This window comes from Bos indicus x Bos taurus, chromosome 13 (genome assembly GCF_003369695.1).
Source record: "Bos indicus x Bos taurus breed Angus x Brahman F1 hybrid chromosome 13, Bos_hybrid_MaternalHap_v2.0, whole genome shotgun sequence".
In the NCBI taxonomy this organism is placed as follows: domain Eukaryota; kingdom Metazoa; phylum Chordata; class Mammalia; order Artiodactyla; family Bovidae; genus Bos; species Bos indicus x Bos taurus.
In genome coordinates this window covers 6,971,901-6,991,892 of record NC_040088.1, presented here as the reverse complement: position 1 = coordinate 6,991,892, position 19,992 = coordinate 6,971,901, and the positions used below count along the sequence as shown (strand labels likewise).

General features: G+C 44.2%; 1 non-coding gene across 1 annotated transcript; it reads right to left on the bottom strand.

Annotated features, from left to right (window-relative positions):
• Window positions 1-1,116: 1,116 nt before the first annotated feature.
• Window positions 1,117-1,189, bottom strand: TRNAK-UUU. Its single transcript has one exon. It is a non-coding gene; the product is annotated as a tRNA-Lys (tRNA).
• Between the last annotated feature and the right edge of the window lie 18,803 nt (window positions 1,190-19,992).

The window sequence follows — 19,992 nt, the reverse complement described above, 5'->3', positions numbered from 1 at the left end:
CTGGCAGGCTACAGTCCATAGGGTCGTGAAGAGTCAGACAAGACTGACTACTAGTCACTACTTAGTCACTACTACTAAGCACGCACACAGGCAAATAAATTATATAGAGTGTTAATATATAAGTAAATCTCAAAATAGAGTAAATATTTATTTTATATATAAGTAAATGAAATTTATATAAATGGATATAATTTTTGACATGTAAATATTTGCATTTTAAAAGAAAATTATAATGTAACTTTCAAAAGTAGTCCACTGAAGCTCAATTCCATTCTGGTTCAATATCTACCATCATGGGTTAAAAAAAAATACACATACAAGCTTTCCTTTCTTAGGAATTCTGCACTGTTCTTTTTTTCTCCATCAACTGGTACAGCCCTGGCAGAAATTTAGTCTTAATATATATTTTTATTCTTGGAAGCCTTTTATTAATCAATTTATCACCTATCACTGCAACAAAAATATGCTTAAAAATTGAAATTAAAATGCTTTTCATTGACTACAAGTCTTTAAATTTTAAAATAAATTCAATTCTTACTATGGTGATTAGTAGAATCAGTTCAGTTCAGTCGCTCAGTCGTGTCCAACTCTTTGCAACTCCATGAACCGCAGCATGCCAGGCCTCCCTGTCCATCACCAACTCCCGGAGTTCACTCAGACTCATGTCTATCGACTCAGTGATGCCATCCAGCCATCTCATCCTCTGTCGTCCCCTTCTCCTCTTGCCCCCAATCCCTCCCAGCATCAGAGTCTTTTCCAATGAGTCAACTCTTTCCATGAGGTGGCCGAAGTATTGGAGTTTCAGCTTTAGCATCATTCCTTCCAAAGAAATCCCAGGGCTGATCTCCTTCAGAATGGACTGGTTGGATCTCCTTGCAGTCCAAGGGACTCTCATGAGTCTTCTCCAACACCACAGTTCAAAAGCATCAATTCTTCGGTGCTTAGCTTTCTTCACAGTCCAACTTTCACACCCATACATGACCACAGGAAAAACCATAGCCTTGACTAGATGGACCTTTGTTGGCAAAGTAATGTCTCTGCTTTTGAATATGCTGTCTAGGTTGGTCATAACTTTCCGTCCAAGGAGTAAGCATTTGTTTATCTATTTATTTATAGTGCCTGGACAGGGACTTGAACCCTGGGCCTTCAGATTAAAAGTCTGATGCTATACCAGCTGAGCTACCCAGACAGTAGAATATACGGATCAAAACAACTTAAACGTCACAGTTTGTGATAAAGACTGATCAATCTTTAAAAAAGTAAAATACTCTGGGATACACTTCTCTTAATATTTTTTCATTGAATATATTCATGAATGAATATTATTAATTTAAAAAGACAGGCTTCAGCATCAGTGCCTTTCACACCATTTGTTATTCTTGGTATCAGCGCTGAGAGCTGTTCAGGGAAACAAACAGATGGACTTGGAAGGGCTTCTGTTGTCTGTAGCGCAATCATTTGGTCTCTCTTCAAGTTATATGCCAAACATTACGGTGAGTTTTGGTAATCTGTGAACTGACATTGGTCCTAGGTTCTCCAATTTCTGTGACAATGAAGGTCTGAAAACAATCCTTTGGTAAAAGCAGGTGGTTCTCAGTTATACAATAGACGTGCTACCTGGCTATCAGACATCCATGTTCTGCGCTGAAGGTGAGCATTCCAAAACGTGCCTTTGCTTAGTGCCCTGAAAGACATTTCTTTCTCTCTCTCTTTTTTTTTTTTCTTGCAGCAGGAGCAGGGGCCTGCATCTCCGTAAGATTCAGAATGGGTGATGCCTTTTCAGTGGGGTCCCTCATCTCCCACCCCTCTCTACCCTCCTTCCGCCTTGGAGACTAACTGCATGGACCAATCAATGGGCTCCCTTCCCCTATGGCTTCCGGTTGCGTTTGTCCAAAGGGGAACCCGGCGTTGGTGGAAGCGAGGAGGAGAAGAGAGAAGGCGTTTATGCCCAGGGCTCATCTGCGCAGTGACTCAGGGCACCTCTGCATTTTCTCTAGAAGGCCACAGCTCCTTCGTACTTTACACAGCCTGTCTCCATGTTCTAGAAACCTCTCTCCCCTGACCCTACTCAGGACTCCACCAGCCCAAAGGGGAGGCACAATCCTGTGTAGCTTTCTTTACTCCACCTACGTCTTTATTAATATTTCCTCTATCAAACACTCCTCAAATAACCCAATTTGACTGCGCTGTTTCCTCTTGGCACCCCTACTGATAAACTTATTTTTTATATAGTGGAAGAAGGACATGTGTGAAGGAGGAAGTGCCAAATAGGACACGAGTTAAGTGGAGGCTCTGTAAACTGGTCCTCTTAGGACCGTCTGTGCCTATGAACCCTTGGAAAAATCTTCATGACCCCCAGGGGCCTGGGCACTTCAATTTGATGATGGCCCATTTGGTACCTGACCATCCCTGTCTGTCCCTTCCGCTGCATAAGGGTAAGGACGCAGTTGGGTGCCAAAGAGGCATTAAAGAAAGCTGGGGTGCTTTCTCTTGAACGTCAATGGATACAGGTGAATCCTACCAGGCTTTGATGTGCGTCCAACAACTTCCATGCTCTCCTGCTGCTCAGCCACACCCACCACTGACCTCACCTGCAAGAGAAGTAAATGTCCTCCTCTGAGCTGTGGTATGGGGCCGGGTCTGGTTTCACAAAGCTGGGACCTCATAATTGCCTGCTGGAGTCTGGCATCAATCACCCACGACAGGGAGCTTGCCTGGTTTTTCTGCCAGCCTCTCTGCAGCACTGATTTAAAAATTCCAGACAACTCATCAAGAGTTCTTTATTGCAGCAGCGGGCAACTGATCTACAATAACATGTAAAAAGATAGGGGTCCCCAGGCAACAACAGCAGCTGCCGTTTGAGTTGAAATTGGAGTTAAAATGTGTGCTGAATCCACCTGCTGGGGGTGGAGCAATGACCTTGCACCTTCCATCCTGGAATGGTCTAGAAGCCCCTGGGGGCTGTTGCCTGCTGCCACTGAGACTTGAGGCTGCTGCTATTAAACAGATGGCTGTAGGTGTGTTTGCATTAACTGCTACTATGATTTTTTTTTCCTTCATAAGGATATTTCAGATTCTACCATCTATATATCTATCTAGGTGCTATGGCTCAGTTGATAATTTGAATTGTTGTTTAGCAAATATTCACTCTCTTCCCATCACCGTGTAAGTGGGAAGTGCTTCCTTCACACCCCCTTTGATATGGGTTTGGCCCACTGCTTTGCTTTGACCAGCTGAACGTCAGTGAAAGTGACAGGCCAAAGACATTCAGTGTGCTCCCGCGGCTTGTTTTGCTCTTGCTCTTGGGGATCTGCTATGAGAAGAACATGCCCAGATGGCTGCTTCATCTCAGCTCGTGGAGAAAGCCCCATAAAGCCTGGCCAAGATCAACAGAGCCATGGTGGCCCCACAGACCTGTGAATGTGGACGTAAGCGCTTCTTGTCAACTGCTGAGTTGGGCTGGCAAGTCCTGAGAAATGACTGCGTTTGAAGATTCCACTCTGCTGAACCCAAGGGAAGCGGTGTTCATGTCTCTGCTCAAAACCAGGCTTCATTCATTCTGGCATTTATTTATGAATGCACTTGTTTATTCTGCAAATGTGCTTTTATCACTCTCAATATTAAGCACTGCGCTAGAGAGACTCATGTATCTCCGTGTGTCTGGGTTGTCCCTCGATCTTCGGGAGAGAAATGAGGTTACGCAGGTGCGCATCCGTAAAGTGCTTTGAAAAGAAGAAGGAAAGAAAGTGAAGTCACTCAGTCGTGTCCGACTCTCTGCGACTCCATGAACTGTAGTCTACCAGGCTCCTCCGTCCATGGGATTTTCCAGGCAAGAGTACTGGAGTGGGTTGCTATTTCCTTCTCCAGGTGATCTTCCCGACCCAGGGATTGAACCCAGGTCTCCCACATTGCAGGCAGTCACCTTACCATCTGAGCCACCAGGGAAGGCACACTATAAATCCTGCCAGTTTCCCAGCCCTTTTCTCCAGCTTTGCTCGGCTGCATGACCTTCTGAGGCCAGGCTGGGGTGCGGTGAGTGGAATGGAATCCTGCTCCTGCCTGGACAGGCTTAGATGATCCCCCTGCGTTAAAGCAGGGGCTTTGCGGGAGGAAGAGGTGATGCTCACTGTCTCCCCTGTGGGGAACAGGTGTTCTCACCTCTTGCCTGGGTTACTTGGCTCAGCCGCTTTGTGCTCAATCTTGTTTGTTTTCAGGTAAAGAAACGAAGGCTCAGAGAGAGGTAATAACTCACCCAATCATTGGCAGACAGCAGGAGCAGTAAGTGTTAATTATTATTATCCAAGTCTCCATGATTAGAGATGTGGAAAGACCACCTTAAAGATTGAACTCTTGAACATCTGTGCAGAAGAGAGTTGCCATAGCAGGCCTGACTGCTCTCTTTTGAAATCCCTGCTTACAGGGTTGGCCCTTGGCTGGTGTATGGGAACTTGGATGTGGGGAGGGTTTTCAACACTGATTGATAAGAGGGGCTCCCTGTGCCTAAACTGTTTATACAAAACAGTATGGTTTATGCTGAACACCTGCTCTCCTTCTGGGAGTCTGGGGTGTGGGTGCATGCTAGGCAGAGGCTGCCCCAGGGCAGGCTCCCAATAAAAATCCTGGGCACTGAGCCTCTAATGAGCTTGCCTGGTGGGCAACATGCACACATGTTGTCACATCTTGTTGCTGGGGGAATTAAGGGAGACTTGCGTGACTCCACTGAGAAAGACTCCTGGAAGCTTGCTCCTGGTTTCCTTTGGACTTCATTGCATGTGCCTTTTCTCTTTGTTGATTTACTTTGCATTGATTTCCCATAATAAATCACAGCCCTGAGTATGGTTATACTCGGAGTCGTATGAGCGTTTCCCACCGCCCCCGCCCCCAGTCAGCAAGCCTGACAATGATCTTGGGGTCCCCTAATGCAACATCCCTTCCTTTTACTTGACTCTAAGCCTTGGCTGTGGACCCCTCACCCCAATTCCAACACCATCCTTGACTTTTAGGATCATCTTACTCATCCCTAGGACTCTGTTGAAATCTTACCTTGATCACGAGTTGTGAAGGGTTTTCACCGTTCTTGTGACTCCAGCATTAACTTCCAGAATTATCCATCAGGTTCTGTGTCTTAAACGATAATCTGTTTCCTTCCAAAGAACCGAGTTTTGACTTTTGTGGCATGTGTCAGTGTATCACAGCCCTTAGCCTAGAAGCTGAAATAAAATGATATAAAGTGAATGTTTTCACATTGGTTTGCTTTGTCTTCCATGCTCTGCGTTCACTGAAAAGAAGACTTTTGAAGACAGAATCTTAATAGATACCAAATTATTACTTAACTTCAAAATATTTTGACAGCTCACAGACACAGCTATAGCAAATATGTCTCTCAGTTATAGTGCCTATAACTGGAATTAGCCCTAGGACTGTGAATCCTAGTTTTAAATGTGATTAGAATTTTATTCCCTATAGGTTGTTTTAACTTGTTAATCCAGTCATCAAAAATAGATTGAGTGCCAAGTGCCACTAACTGAATATTGTGGAAATTACAAATGGAAAAGACTCATTCTATTCTCTGGAAAGATGTGGGTTCCATGGTGGTTTTTGTAGGTACTTTCCATGCCCACCCAGTCTCTGGCCACCCATACCCCTGCCATGCAATAACCTCAGAGTTGGTCATGCTCACCCCCCTCCCAAGTCATCCATGTGTCTCAGGGAAGATGACGCCATGCCCAGTGAGAGTGGGACTGAACGTTCCAAGCTAAGCAGTATAATCCCCGCCTCTTTCCCACATGATTGGTTCACCAAAACCATACCTAAGCCAATCAGCATGTAGTAGGCTCAAGGTGGCTCAATCAGGACAGAGTTCAGATTTTCCTTGGATACGTCACTCTCTGGTCATATATGGGAGAATTGGTGATTTGAATCTCAGAAATGCTGGGCCATTTTGGGAAGCTATACTGAGGAGGAGGAGAAAGGTACCAACATGAAAAATAAAAGATTAAATGGAGAAGAATCTTAAGCTACTCCTGATGTCTGAACCTCTGAGTATATTGCTTATGTGAACAACATATCATTTTGAATAATTAAGTAAGGATGAGTTAGTACTTTTAAGGTTTAAATGATTTAGCTCCAGAGCATCTGTTCACCTATCCTTTTTCCCGTTGTTTATACTCTGATTTTCCTTTGGAAAAACTCTCTCTCCTATATTCCGAGACACATGTTTGGACTGATACCAGAATCAGATCCATAGGGGTTGCTTGTGCAAGCTTACGCCCAATGGCACACTCTGCCATTTTGGTTTTGATGACTGGATTAGGAATAGACTCATAACTCAATTTGGGCTAGCAAAAGGATAAAAAAACTTAAGACTTGTGTATTAGATACTATGAGATCCCCTTTATCCCACTAGTTTGTGTGAAGATCTGTGTTCTAGACTCCCAGGAGCAATTCTACTGCCTCCTGTTGAGAACCCAGAACAGCCGGAAGATAGAGTCCGGGGATAAAGGCAACATTACAGAAAGCGGAGGTGAATGAGAGAAACCAAAGCGTTTAAGATCCTGGGTTTGACCTGTCATGAGGCACGCTGCCTCTGGCCCTCTCTCTCATGGGCATCAAACCCAACCCAACCCAGCCAACAACAAAACTGTTTACTAACTGTGAAACTAGTTTGAGCTGCTTTCTCTAACATTTGCTACACTTACTAAACTTTTCTATGTCATTACCATTAGGGAAGTACTAATGAAAGCCACAGTGAAATACCACAACACATCTGTTAGAGTGGCCGTTGGGAAAACTTGACAATACAGTATATTAATATATAAGCTTTATATATATTATATATATAGTGTTTGTATGTATATATATAAAAGCTTGTGGAGCAACTGGAACTCATGTGCTCCATTTAGAAAAGCAAAATGGTACCGTCATTCTGGAAAGTTTTTAGATTCTTATAAAACTAAACACACCCTTACCAGAAGACCCAGCAATGCCATTCCTGAGTGTTTACCCTAGAGAAAAGAAAGCGTATGTTCACACAAAAGCCTCTACCCCAATGTTTACAGCAGTTCTCTTCAAAATTGCAAAAATATGGAAACCGCCCAAATGCCCTTCAGCAAGCTAATGGTTAAATAGCCTGTACATCCACGTGACGGAACGCTACTCAGGAATAAAAGGAATGAACTATTGATATACAGAGCAACTTCTTTGAATCTGGAAGGCATTATGTTGGATGGGAAAAAAAGTCTCAAAAATTACTGTGTATTTGCATTTATATGACTTCCTGGAAAGGGGGAAAAAAACCCAAGATAGAGAACAGTACAGGGCTGCCAGGAGTTATAAGTGAGGGAGAAATTGTGACTAGAAGGGACTAGCAGAAGGCTGGATTTTTTTTGGTGGGGGGAGATGATAGCACTGCTCTCTATCCTGATTTTCATGAGGATTACACAACACATATGCATACATTAAAATTCATAGACATGTACACTACAAAAGGTCAATTTCACTGTATAATGTTTTAAAAATGACATTTAAAGTCTCACAGGCAAACTGATATCTCTGAAGTCATGACTTGAATTTCCCTTAGAAAAGAGGAAGATTCTCCCATAGGCCCCGTGCTCATCTAGATTGGCCTGACTTTCCAGAATCAAATTCCAGATCCCCACAGGAGGATGGTGCTGGAACGCCTTCCCTTAAAGGTGGCGTCAAGCTCTGCCCGCCCACAGAAATGTAGGACAGCTAAGATTGCGGTCTGACGGCTCAGGCTTTTTCCTCCTCCTCCCAGTTCTGACAGGCACATGGAAATAATGTTGGAAATGTAAACTCTGTGTGTGAATGGGAATTTTATTTCCAGAGATGTTTAACTTTTTTTTTCCTTCTTATGGGCTGAAAACTTCATTCATACCTAAATAAATTATCTGGGGGTGTTGATAAGAGGATATAAAGTCTTAGAGGCTTTTCACAAAGCTGTATTCAGAAAACCAGCCCTTCTCAGGGCTGAACTTTTTATAGGGAGTTGGGGGTGGATGGGTAGAAGGGTGGGAGGGTGTATGGCAATCTGAATATGCTGTGTTTTCTTTTCCTTTTTATGCGTTCACAAAGCTCTCTGATATCAGGGAACCACAAGTTCAAGGTGGGAAAGCAGATAGGTTTCTCCGGAGACAATTGCCTTTCAAAGCACACGCAGGAATTCCACTTATTCTGAAGACCTGCTGGCAGCAATCCAGTTTAGTTTGCATTTCCTAAGACAGAAATTGGGAAATAGCAGTAGAAAAATAGGAGACCCTTGTTGTCTCTCTTTGGCTTCAAAGGTAAGTTAGCCAGGGACTCTGTTTAAATGGCTGAGAGAAAATGGGCATATGAGATAGAGGGGTGGGGAACATTTTAAGGGTTTATACAAGTGCTATGGTTTTTAATTTTCTATGTTTCCCCCAAATTTTGATAGCAGCTATATGCGTTAGTAGCAGGCATTGGCTGCAAATGGTAGAGATCCAAAATTAAACTAAACTAGAAGACAAGGGCAGAGAAGGCAATGGCACCCCACTCCAGTACTCTTGCCTGGGAAATCCCATGGACGGAGGAGCCTGGTGGGCTACAGTCTGTGGGGTCGTGAAGAGTCGGACACGACTGAGCAACTTCACTTTCACTTTTCACTTTCATGCATTGGAGAAGGAAATGGCAACCCACTCCAGTGTTCTTGCCTGGAGAATCCCAGGGACGGGAGCCCGGTGGGCTGCCGTCTATGGGGTCACACAGAGTCGGACACGACTGACGTGACTTAGCAGCAGCAGCAGCAGAAGACAAGGGGAAATGGCTCGTTTAACTGAAAAGTGTGGAGGAGGATTGCAGGCTGGTTGGATCTAGGGTTGTGTTGTTGTTGTTGTTGTTTTAATTGGTTATTCATTAGTTACAAATAGAACTGGGCCAGGAGAAATCAATCTAATATAAATGTAAAAAGTTTATGTGGCTTATAGGATATCTGGGAAGAGGAAAAAAAAAAAAAGGGATTTGATGGATCTGAAATCAGGAGTGAAATTCAAAATTCAAATTGCAGAGCTGCTCCAGGACACAAACCAATGTCCCCACTCTTGGGGCCATTGCAGCTAAGCCCAGGCACCAGCCCTGGAACCCCCACATTGATGCTAACAGGAAATTGTGTGTTCTGCGGGCCTCTTGCCAACAAGGATCAGTGTGGCATCTTCTCCAGGTGACCAGCTTCTGGATAGTATGGTACATCTAACTCACTGAACCAGGCCACCTTCTTGCACCCTATAGGGTCCAGGAAAGCATGTTTGTGACTTCTCCTTTGGGGAAACATGAGCCCATAAGGTGGGAAATTCTCTAAGTATGGAGGAAATTTAAGGATGTTCCGGGACAAACAGTAACAAAAACAACAACATCAGCGGCAACAATAGCTAACACGTGTCAGTAGTTTAAGGTGTGCCTGGCAGTCTTCAAAGTACTTTACATGTATCCGTTGATTAAATCGTCATAACATCCCTTTGGAGATGAGTATTCCTCAGATGAAGAGTCTGAGATAAAGAGACTTAAACAATTGGCCCAATTCTATTCCAGGGTGACTCTCCATCCAGCTTTGCCTGGGATGGCCCCCAAATAAATATCATGAGCACCCCCATTTACTCTCAGAAGTGGTCTGATTTGGTCAATGAATTCTACCGTCATTCTACCCAGTCGTGCAGCTGGGCAGAGGAGAAGCCTGGATGACAAAGAGCCCCTTACTGGGGGCTGCTGCCGCCACCAGGCTCCCTCTTCTCGTTTCTCAGCTCTGCCCTCCTCTGTTGGGGTCCCTTCTCCAGGGGTCAGCGCTGAGAACCTCCCACTTCTCAGGCCAGTAGAGATGGCGGTAGGCCACTATCCCTACCAGAGAACCCCACTCCATCAACTTGTGTTTTCTTTGCCAGAAATCACAGAATTTCAACTCATTGGCTTAGTGGGTTTAGAACTCCTTTCTGGAACCTGGGCTGATGCCCCAGGAAACTCAGGTGCTAAGAGTTGGGGGAGGCATCACCAAAAGGAGACAAGGCTGCCATGGTGCAGAGGAGCAGGTGGGTGCTGTGCGGAAACAAACATTTGACATCCTGTCTGCCTGTAAGAACCCATGGCTCACGGTGACTATGGTAGGAAAACCTGGCTGGCAAAACTGGATTCTCCAAGTGCCCCATGTGTTTAGTGATCAGAGAGGACTGATTCTAGCCTGATGCAATCAGATGTTGCCATTGGAACCTGTCCCATTAGAGACACAGAGATGGAACAGAAGGCCCTCCCTCAATGCCTTAGGATCAGCAAATTTATTCTGCAAAAGGACCAGATCAGAAATAGTTTAGGGTTTGCAGGTCAAGTGTGGTCTTTGTCACATATTCTTGCGTGTGTGTGTGTGTGTGTGTGTGTAGTGTAAAAACCTCTTTAGCTCAGGGGCTGGACAAAAACAGCCTTTGCAGCTGGATTTGGTCCAGGGCACTTGTTTGCAAGCCCCTAACCGATCACAGAAGGCCAGATGCAGACGTGTGAGGAGAGGGCAGGGCCAGCCTTGTGTCACCGGCGCCGGCCCCACCTGTGTGTCTGTAGAGACTGTGTGCAGGGAGGGGTGAGCGTCGCGCGGGTTCCTGGAGGTGACCCTTGAGAGCAGGCTCAGGGGCCGCTGGAGGGACCTCACTAGTTCAGCCATTTGGAGTCTGTTTCCCTTCCTGCTGGCAGCACCGGGTGTTTCTCTGGAGAACCACTGCTGCCCCCTGCTCAGTTCAGACCTCAGCCCATCAAGATTGCACGTCGTCCATCTCAGTAAAGATCCAGGAATGAGCATGCGGCCCCTCAGTCACACACAGAATAAAACTCAAGTCCCTCCCACGACCTGATGGGAGGTCCATCTCTCCCATCTCTCCAGCCTCTCTCCCATTACCCTGTATCCCCAGCCACCCTCATCTCCTGGTTTCCCACCGACACCACACTGTGCTTGGTCCTTCCCCTCTGCCTCTACACTTTCTGTCCCTCTGGCTCCTCTCTCCACTGTTCACAGAGCTTGCCTCATGTAGGTCTTTCCTAATATTTGACCTCCTTAAGAGGGTTTTCCCAACTTTTAGAAAATAGTCCCTCTTTATTTCCTTGCCTCTGGCTGTCTATCTTTGTCCTGTTTGCCACACCTGACATCTTTTATGTTTATTTCTTAATCCCTGTATTGTCTGTTACCCAGCCAGACTGTAAGCTCCAGGAGAGCAGGAATTTTTGTCTGTTTTGTCTCAGGAATCCTCAGCACCCAGAAAAAAATCTTTAACAAAGCGATACTCCCTGAACGTTGGCTGAATGAATAAATTAATGTTGGCACAAAGATACTCCCTCTTTCCCAGAAGCTTTGAGTCTAAGAGGTGAAATATACAACAGCAAATATACAAATATACAACGGAAAATCTATTTGAGGACAGAGTCAAAAAATAGTGAAACCAGATCCTAAAAGTATCCTTTGAACACCTTGATCAACCTATACCTGAAGCCAGGACTCTGTTTTCAGTTACAAAAGCCAATGCTTTCCCTTTATGCATAAACCATTGTTCTATTTCTTAAAAAAATTTTTTATGTGTAGAAAGCATCTTGAAATGGACATTTTGTTGCTTGTAATAAAGAAGTCTTCAGAGTATGATTTGGCTAGTCAGAGAGAAGAGAATTGGAAGAAAAGGAGAGAAGATAGCACTTGCTGAGTGGTTAAATGATATACTGGGCCATGGAGCAATTCCAGCCTCTAATCCAGTAACATTCTCTGTGAGCCTTAGAGAAACCCAGCAAAGTAGGAGTCAAAAAGGAATGTAAAGGGAAATGTTGCAAAATTTAGGTGACTTGGCACACTAATTCACTTTCACTTTCCACTTTCATGCATCGGACAAGGAAATGGCAACCCACCCCAGTGTTCTTGCCTGGAGAATCCCAGGGACAGGAGCCTGGTGGGCTGCAATCCATGGGGTCGCTGAGGGTCGGACACGACTGAGCGACTTCACTTTCACTTTTCACTTTCATGCATTGGAGAAGGAAATGGCAACCCACTCCAGTGTTCTTGCCTGGAGAATCCCAGGGACGGAGGAGCCTGGTGGGCTGCCGTCTACAGGGTTGCACAGAGTTGGACACGACTGAAGCGACTTAGCAGCAGCAGCAGCACACTAATTGAGCTGGGCTTATTTAGAACACATTCTCACTACAGAGTGGGGAGAATGTGGATCCTACACAGACCTCAGATGCTGTGGTCAGGTGAGCTGTGAGGCGCTCACACTCCCCCAAGCCTCTGTCCACAGTGTGGCCTCAGGTAAATGCTCAAACCTCGACTTCCCTTCTGGAAAAATGAGATGACAAAACCCAGTTTCAACAGGGCTGTAATGAGGACTAAATAAGGACATACAAGTTAAAATACCTGGGTTAGAAGATGACCCATGGCAGCCGTTCAATAAACGAAAGTTGTGATTATCATGATGGGTCTGGATTGCATGCTAAGTCACTTCAGTTGTGTCCGACTCTTTGTGACCCCATGGACTGTAGCCCTGCAGGCTCCTCTGCCCACGGGATTCTCCAGGCAAGAATACTGGAGTGGGTTCCCATGCTCTCCTCTAGGGGATTGTCCTGATCCAGGGATCGAACCCAAATCTCTTATGTCTCCTGCATTGGCAGATGGGTTCTTTACCACTAGCATCACTTGGGAAGCCCTTGGGGTCTGGATTGCCTGGATTCAAACTTGCACTTGAATTTGGAGAGCTGCCAAAACTCTGCTACCCCCAGAATCAAGGGTGAGGTGGAATTGTTCCATGGAAAAAGCAGAGCATGAGGCTTCTGCAGTTTGTGAAGCTGCACCAGCTCCATCAAACAGCAAGCGGTAAGGATCATGAAAAACACTCATTTTTATATGACATATCGTCCTGTGCGATTTCTTGCAAAAGTCTGATGAGGCTCATGCCTCCGTCCTCCCCGCCCTCCGCAGCTGACATAATGCTTTCACATTCACATCCACTCTCACGGAGCATCCAAGGAAAGAACTTACATGCTTGTGCACTGCACAGAGACAAAGGTACTGTCTTTGCCTCTTTCCACCCTTCTGGTTAAGCCAAGGAGCGAGTCTCAGGTGGGTACTCAGAATGCCTCATCACCTCTCCTGGGCTTTCTAATCTCCCGACCTAGTTGAGCATGCTGTTGGGGCCCAAAACCAAATTACTGTGTAGCCAGTGCATCTTTGAACCCCTTTTGTGCCCATTCATTTATCAAATTAGTTAAGTGTACAGGAGACAGGGATCAAGACGATCCCCGTGGAAAAGAAACACAAAAAAGCAAAATGGCTGTCTGAGGAGGCCTTACAAATAGCTGTGAAAAGAAGAGAAGCGAAAAGCAAAGGAGCAAAGGAAAGACATAAGCATCTGAATGCAGAGTTCCAAAGAATAGCAAGGAGAGATAAGAAAGCCTTCCTCAGCTATCAAGGCAAAGAAATAGAGGAAAACAACAGAATGGGAATGACTAGAGATCTCTTCAAGAAAATTAGAGATACCAAGGGAACATTTCATGCAAAAATGGGCACAATAAAGGACAGAAATGGTATGGACCTAACAGAAGCAGAAGATATTAAGAAGAAATGGCAAGAATACACAGAAGAACTGTACAAAAAAGAACTTCACGATCCAGATAATCACAATGGTGTGATCACTGACCTAGAGCCAGACATCCTGGAATGTGAAGTCAAGTGGGCCTTAGAAAGCATCACTACGAACAAAGCTAGTGGAGGTGATGGAATTCCAGTGGAGCTATTTCAGATCCTGAAAGATGATGCTGTAAACGTGCTGCACTCAATATGCCAGCAAATTTGGAAAACTCAGCAGTGGCCACGGGACTGGAAAAGGTCAGTTTTCATTCCAATCCCAAAGAAAGGCAATGCCAAAGAATGCTCAAACTACCGCACAATTGCACTCATCTCACATGCTAGTAAAGTAATGCTCAAAATTCTCCAAGCCAGGTTTCAGCAATATGTGAACCGTGAACTTCCTGATCTTCAAGCTGGTTTTAGAAAAGGCAGAGGAAGCAGAGATCAAATTGCCAACATCCTCTGGATCATGGAGAAAGCAAGAGAGTTCCAGAAAAACATCTACTTCTGCTTTATTGACTATGCCAAAGCCTTTGACTGTGTGGATCACAGTAAACTGTGGAAAATTCTGAAAGAGATGGGAATTCCAGACCACTTGATCTGCCTCTTGAGAAATTTGTATGCAGGTCAGGAAGAAACAGTTAGAACTGAACATGGAACAACAGACTGGTTCCAAATAGGAAAAGGAGTATGTCAAGGCTGTATATTGTCACCCTGCTTATTTAACTTCTATGCAGAGTACATCATGAGAAACGCTAGACTGGAAGAAACACAAGCTGGAATCCAGATTGCCGGGAGAAATATCAATAACCTCAGATATGCGGATGACACCACCCTTATGGCAGAAAGGGAAGAGGAACTAAAAAGCCTCTTGATGAAAGTGAAAGAGGAGAGTTGAAAAAGTTGGCTTAAAGCTCAACATTCAGAAAACAAAGATCAAGGCATCCAGTCCCATCACTTCTTGGGAAATAGATGGGGAAACGATGAAAACAGTGTCAGACTTTATTTTTGGGGGCTCCAAAATCACTGCAGATGGTGACTGCAGCCATGAAATTAAAAGATGCTTACTCCTTGGAAGGAAAGTTATGACCAACCTAGATAGCATATTCAAAAGCAGAGACATTACTTTGCCAACAAAGGTTTGTCTAGTCAAGGCTATGGTTTTTCCTGTGGTCATGTATGGATGTGAGAGTTGGACTGTGAAGAAAGCTGAGCACCGAAGAATTGATGCCTTTGAACTGTGGTGTTGGAGAAGACTCTCGAGAGTCCCTTGGACTGCAAGGAGATCCAACCAGTCCATTCTGAAGGAGATCAGCCCTGGGATTTCTTTGGAAGGAATGATGCTGAAGCTGAAACTCCAATACTTCGGCCACCTCATGGAAAGAGTTGACTCATTGGAAAAGACTCTGATGCTGGGAGGGATTGGGGGCAGGAGGAGAAGGGGACGACAGAGGATGAGATGGCTGGATGGCATCGCTGACTCGATGGACGTGAGTCTGAGTGAACTCTGGGAGTTGGTGATGGACAGGGAGGCCTGGCGTGCTGTGATTCATGGGGTCGCAAAGAGTCGGACACGACTGAGTGACCTAACTGAACTGAACTGAAGCTCTAAGAACAGTGTCTTCATTGGTGAAATAAAATTAAATGCAGAAGCTCTGATGGAGAGGAATGCAGGAAATTCCCATACCTGGAATGGGAAACCCAGGTAAAGAGTCAAAGGCTGGGCCCCTAGGAACTTGGAGAGGGCAGAGAGGGTACAGCTGTTAAGTTGCTGTCAGGGGAGAGTGATGGGGACACCTTGAACCCACAGTCACAGCCCCTTCCCCCACTTTGGCAGAGGGACTTGCAGAGGGATGTCTAGACTCTTCCGGATGCTCTGTTTCAGTAGAAGGGTGTACTACTGGCACACGTGCCTGCCCCAGCGGCCATCAGAACACCTCCAAGTCTCTTGCAGCTGACAAAGTCTCGGTTCTGATCACCATCCATCACACGCTGGTGGTGGTTCCAATACCTGGGCCTCTGTGCCCGAGCTAACAGAGCCCGTCTGTATGGACTGCTTGGCACCAGGACACAGGCCTGAGCAGCAGGCTGATGGGCTGGCAGCATCGCATGTTTTCCCTCCTGTCTCACATTTTTCCATCCAGAAGGGGCAGACAGCGTGGAATGTACCCCTCCAGAGAACTGGGAAAGCTGGCAACCTCTGAGGCCTGACCCCTCGCTGGACTCGTGGAAATAAGCCCTGAGGAGAAGCCTGGAGAAGAAGGTGGGCGTTTATCAGGATCCTGTTCACCTCTTCGTAAGGACACTAGATGACTTGTTTAGCCACGGCCGAGAGACTTGCCTGCTCCATTGGGAGAAACTTGCAGAGGCTATGCCTTAGCTAGCTGTCCACGACTGAGGATCTGTGCCTGATTGCTTGCATTCCCTCCTCCTTCCACCTTTTAAAGGCGTCAGCAAACCCATGGCAGCACCTCTATCACAGACCCCACACTGTCCACTTCTCTCCACCTCCATCAACAAGTCCACTGTGATCCAAGCCATCACCATCTTCAACGTGGACCATCCAGCACCCCTCAAGGTTATCTCTTCTTTTTGCACCATCCATTCCATCCTCCACAGAATGGCCAGAAAGATCATTTAAAATAATATATCCGACTGAGTCCCTCACCTGTTAATATTTTCCAGGGGGTTGTTTTTGCATCTAAGATAAAACCCCATCTCCTTCCCTGGCTTCAAGTCTGTGTTCCTGGCCCTTCCTTAACACACTTGCAATACTCTAGTTGGACTGGAATGCTTTCTGTTCCTTGAACACCAAGCTCACTCAGGACCTTTGCACATGTAATTCTCTCTGTCCGGATTGATATTTTCCCAGGTGGTTAGAGGAACCACGTCATTGTCATTTTCCTAAGTTCCCTCTCTACAATTAATTTCTTCATTGAATGCTAGAATCTCATAAACTTCTGTCCCAACATCAAAGTTCCTCTCCAGCTGCCACCTTATCTTGTTCTTGCCCCAGGGCTCTTCCAGCTCTGGGTTTAATGCCTCCTAATGATCTAGCCTAGTGGAGATAACCCAGGACTAGAGTTTAGAAAATATAGGCTTGATCACAACTCTGCTACTTAGCTGCTTGTGCTCATGACTTATTTTCCTAATCTATAAATCTATGGAACAGTGATATTTCCTTCTTAGGGTTCCTAGGAAGATGTCGGAGCTAGTAAAGGTGAAATATTTTATAAACTGGGATGTCCTCTCAGATACTCATTAACATTCAATGTATTCTTATTGACTACCTCCTGCAAAAGTCAGGCCTAGATTAAGAGTACAAGGAACAGTGTCTGCCCTTGAGGGCAGGGGGAAGGGAACAGTGGTTCAGCCCACGGGACAGAGACAGCCTAGTTTTGAATCCTGTGTCTGTTGCTCAGTGGTATTATGACTTTGGCTTCACTTCTCCTACGTTAGTTTCATGCTCTAGAAAATCTGTTTAATTGCACCTTCCAGAGTGGTTGTGAGGATTAAGCAAGTCAATCTAAATAAAGCTCTTTAAAAACACCGGACATGATAGGGATTAAACAGTCATTTGTTACCAGAAGGGGAGGCTAATTGATAAACCCAGTTCTCCACTTTTTATTTCCTGTCTACTCATCTACAGTCTTAACTTCTACCCGTTACTCCAAGCTCAGATCACCCCCAGCTCGTGAGTCTGACACCTCCTGCTGACAAGCCACCTCTTCCCCAGCCTTGGTGTTGGAAACAGTACTGTTGGCTTTCACATCCATCCTCCTCATAAATATTTGTGTTGTCTCTCCCAGCCTCACCATGTCTTCTGGGGTCATAGGAGAGTCTCACGAAACGTATCAGAAAAAAAAAAAGAACTTTATAGTGAAATGGTAGCTTCCTTCACAGAGGCTCCACGTAGGCTGGGAACAACTGCTCCATGGCCGGGTTAATGAGTAATATTTGCTGAGTGTTTTCAAAATGTTGTCTCATATTTTGAAGCAAAACTGAAGGAGGGATAGAAATCCCACAGGCAGGCATGATGGCTCAGCTCTGAGACTCACCATCTACTGAAATGTACGTGCTGCTGCTAAGTCGCTTCAGTTGTGTCCGACTCTGTGCGACCCCATAGACGGCAGCCCACCAGGCTCCCCGTCCCTGGGATTCAAAGCTCCTGAAATTCACCAGCTTTTGAAATGCACACAAAGAAGGGAAAAGGCAGGGTACTGTGATGGGGAGAAGATGGCAGAGGAGATGCAGGAAGCACAGGAAGGGGAGAGGTGGAAGTACAAGGAGCGAGGGGAGAGGGTGAGGGAAAGGCTGGCTGATGCCTTACACGTCTCAGACATTATTTTTATTTTTTCATGATTTGACCTTATTTTTTATATTATTTTTTAAAACATGAATTTCCAGTTTATTTAGTAAAACCAAAACATATAGCATATTATCTTAAACTGCATAGTTCCTTACAATATAATTTGGTTTGATCTTTTTTTTAATTGAAGAATTTTTTAAAAATTTAGGCTATAGTTGATTTTTGTTAATTATAGGATTTTATTTTTATTTTTTAAATGAAACAAAGATGAATATTTTTAATGATAAAAGGTACAGTTGACAAAGAAGATAGACATCATCAACCATTAGACATCTTAACAACATAGAAACAAAGATACATAAAGCAAAAGTCAGAAGAATATAAGGGAAAAGAAAAAATATATAATCAGTGAGAAATATTAACATTTCTCCAAGAATATTTTATCAAGTGCATAGAATAGAATAGGAGCCTCTTGAATGATATTAATAATTTAAATATAATAGATTCATATTTAATTTATATTAATCATATCCTACACAAATATATTTAAAATTTTGTATCTCATACATTATTAGATGTCCATAGGACATTTAGGGAAATTGGCAAAAAGATAGACATTATTAAATTTCAAAAAGTAGAATTCTTTTTTGTTTGTGATTCAATTATACATACACACATATATTATTTTTGAAATTAGTTTCCATTGTAGGTTATTATAAGATATTGAGTATAATCCCCTGTTCTATACAGTAAACCACTGCTGCTTGTTGCATATCTATTTTTTTAAATTAGAAATCTAGCATTCTATTTGCACTACGTTGAACAAGTGGAATCAAAATGTCAAATTTTTTAGTTAGGCAAAAATCCATAAGTTTTCTAAAATATATATATTATACATACTATTTTATATATATGTAACAAAAGCGTTTCTACTATGCTTGATAAAGGCTTGAGAAAACATAAAAAAAAAGAGAAGGAGAAATTGAAAAACAAACTAAATGAAATGGGAGCACAGAATATGACGTAGAAAAAGTGAAACAAACTAGAAGAAAGTAAAAGATCCTCCTACAGTCCAGTTGTTTTTAAACATGGCTGCTTATTAGAAACATATCTGGAACTCTGCTCCCTCCCCAAAAAAGCAATACCTGAGCATTTGTATTTGTCAAATAATTCCAAGATAATTCTGATATGCATCTGGATTTTAAAAAGTGATTATTAGGCTTTTCTACTAAATGGTAGTTTCGGTGATACAGAATTCTATAATTTTTCTGTAAACCAATCATGATACAATGGTATTAAGTAATAGTTACATAATCACAATAGTACAAGATGTTTATCGGTTTTCACAATCAATAGCCAGACAAAAAATAAGATAATTATAAACGCAAGCCATCATGGGAACATGATTAACTTAACAATAAAAAATACTCACATGCAATCTGGGGGGTCAAGTAGCATGACTGGTGAGTGGGAGTGCATATGTGCACACGCTTTCATCTGCTCAGTCAGTGTATGTGTTTTGCTTGGTGCAAAATGCAATGTGGGAGACCTGGGTTTGATCCCTGTGTTGGGAAGACCCCTGGAGAATGGAAAAGCTACCCACTTCAATATTCTTGGGCTTCCCTGGTGGCTCAGCTGGTAAAGAATCTGCCTGCAATTCAGGAGACCCGGGTTCAATCCCTGCATTGGGAAGATCCCCTGGAGAAGGGAAAGGCTACCCACTCCAGTATTCTGGCCTGGAGAATTTCGTGAGTCCTTGGGGTCATGACTTTCACTCTCACTTTTCAAGGTAATTATCCATATGTATGATCCGGAGAAGGCAATGGCAACCCACTCCAGTACTCTTGCCTGGAAAATCCCATGGACTGAGGAGCCTGGTGGGCTGCAGTCTATGGGGTCGCTAAGAGTCAGACACACGTGAGCGACTTGACTGACTTTTCTTTCATGATCCTATTACTATTTCCTTAATTGTTTTGGGCTTTACTTTCTGTAGGTAGGGCTTTTCCTTCTCTTGTTTTCTGCCTAGAGAATTTCCTTTAGTATTTGTTGTAAAGCTGGTTTGGCGGTGCTA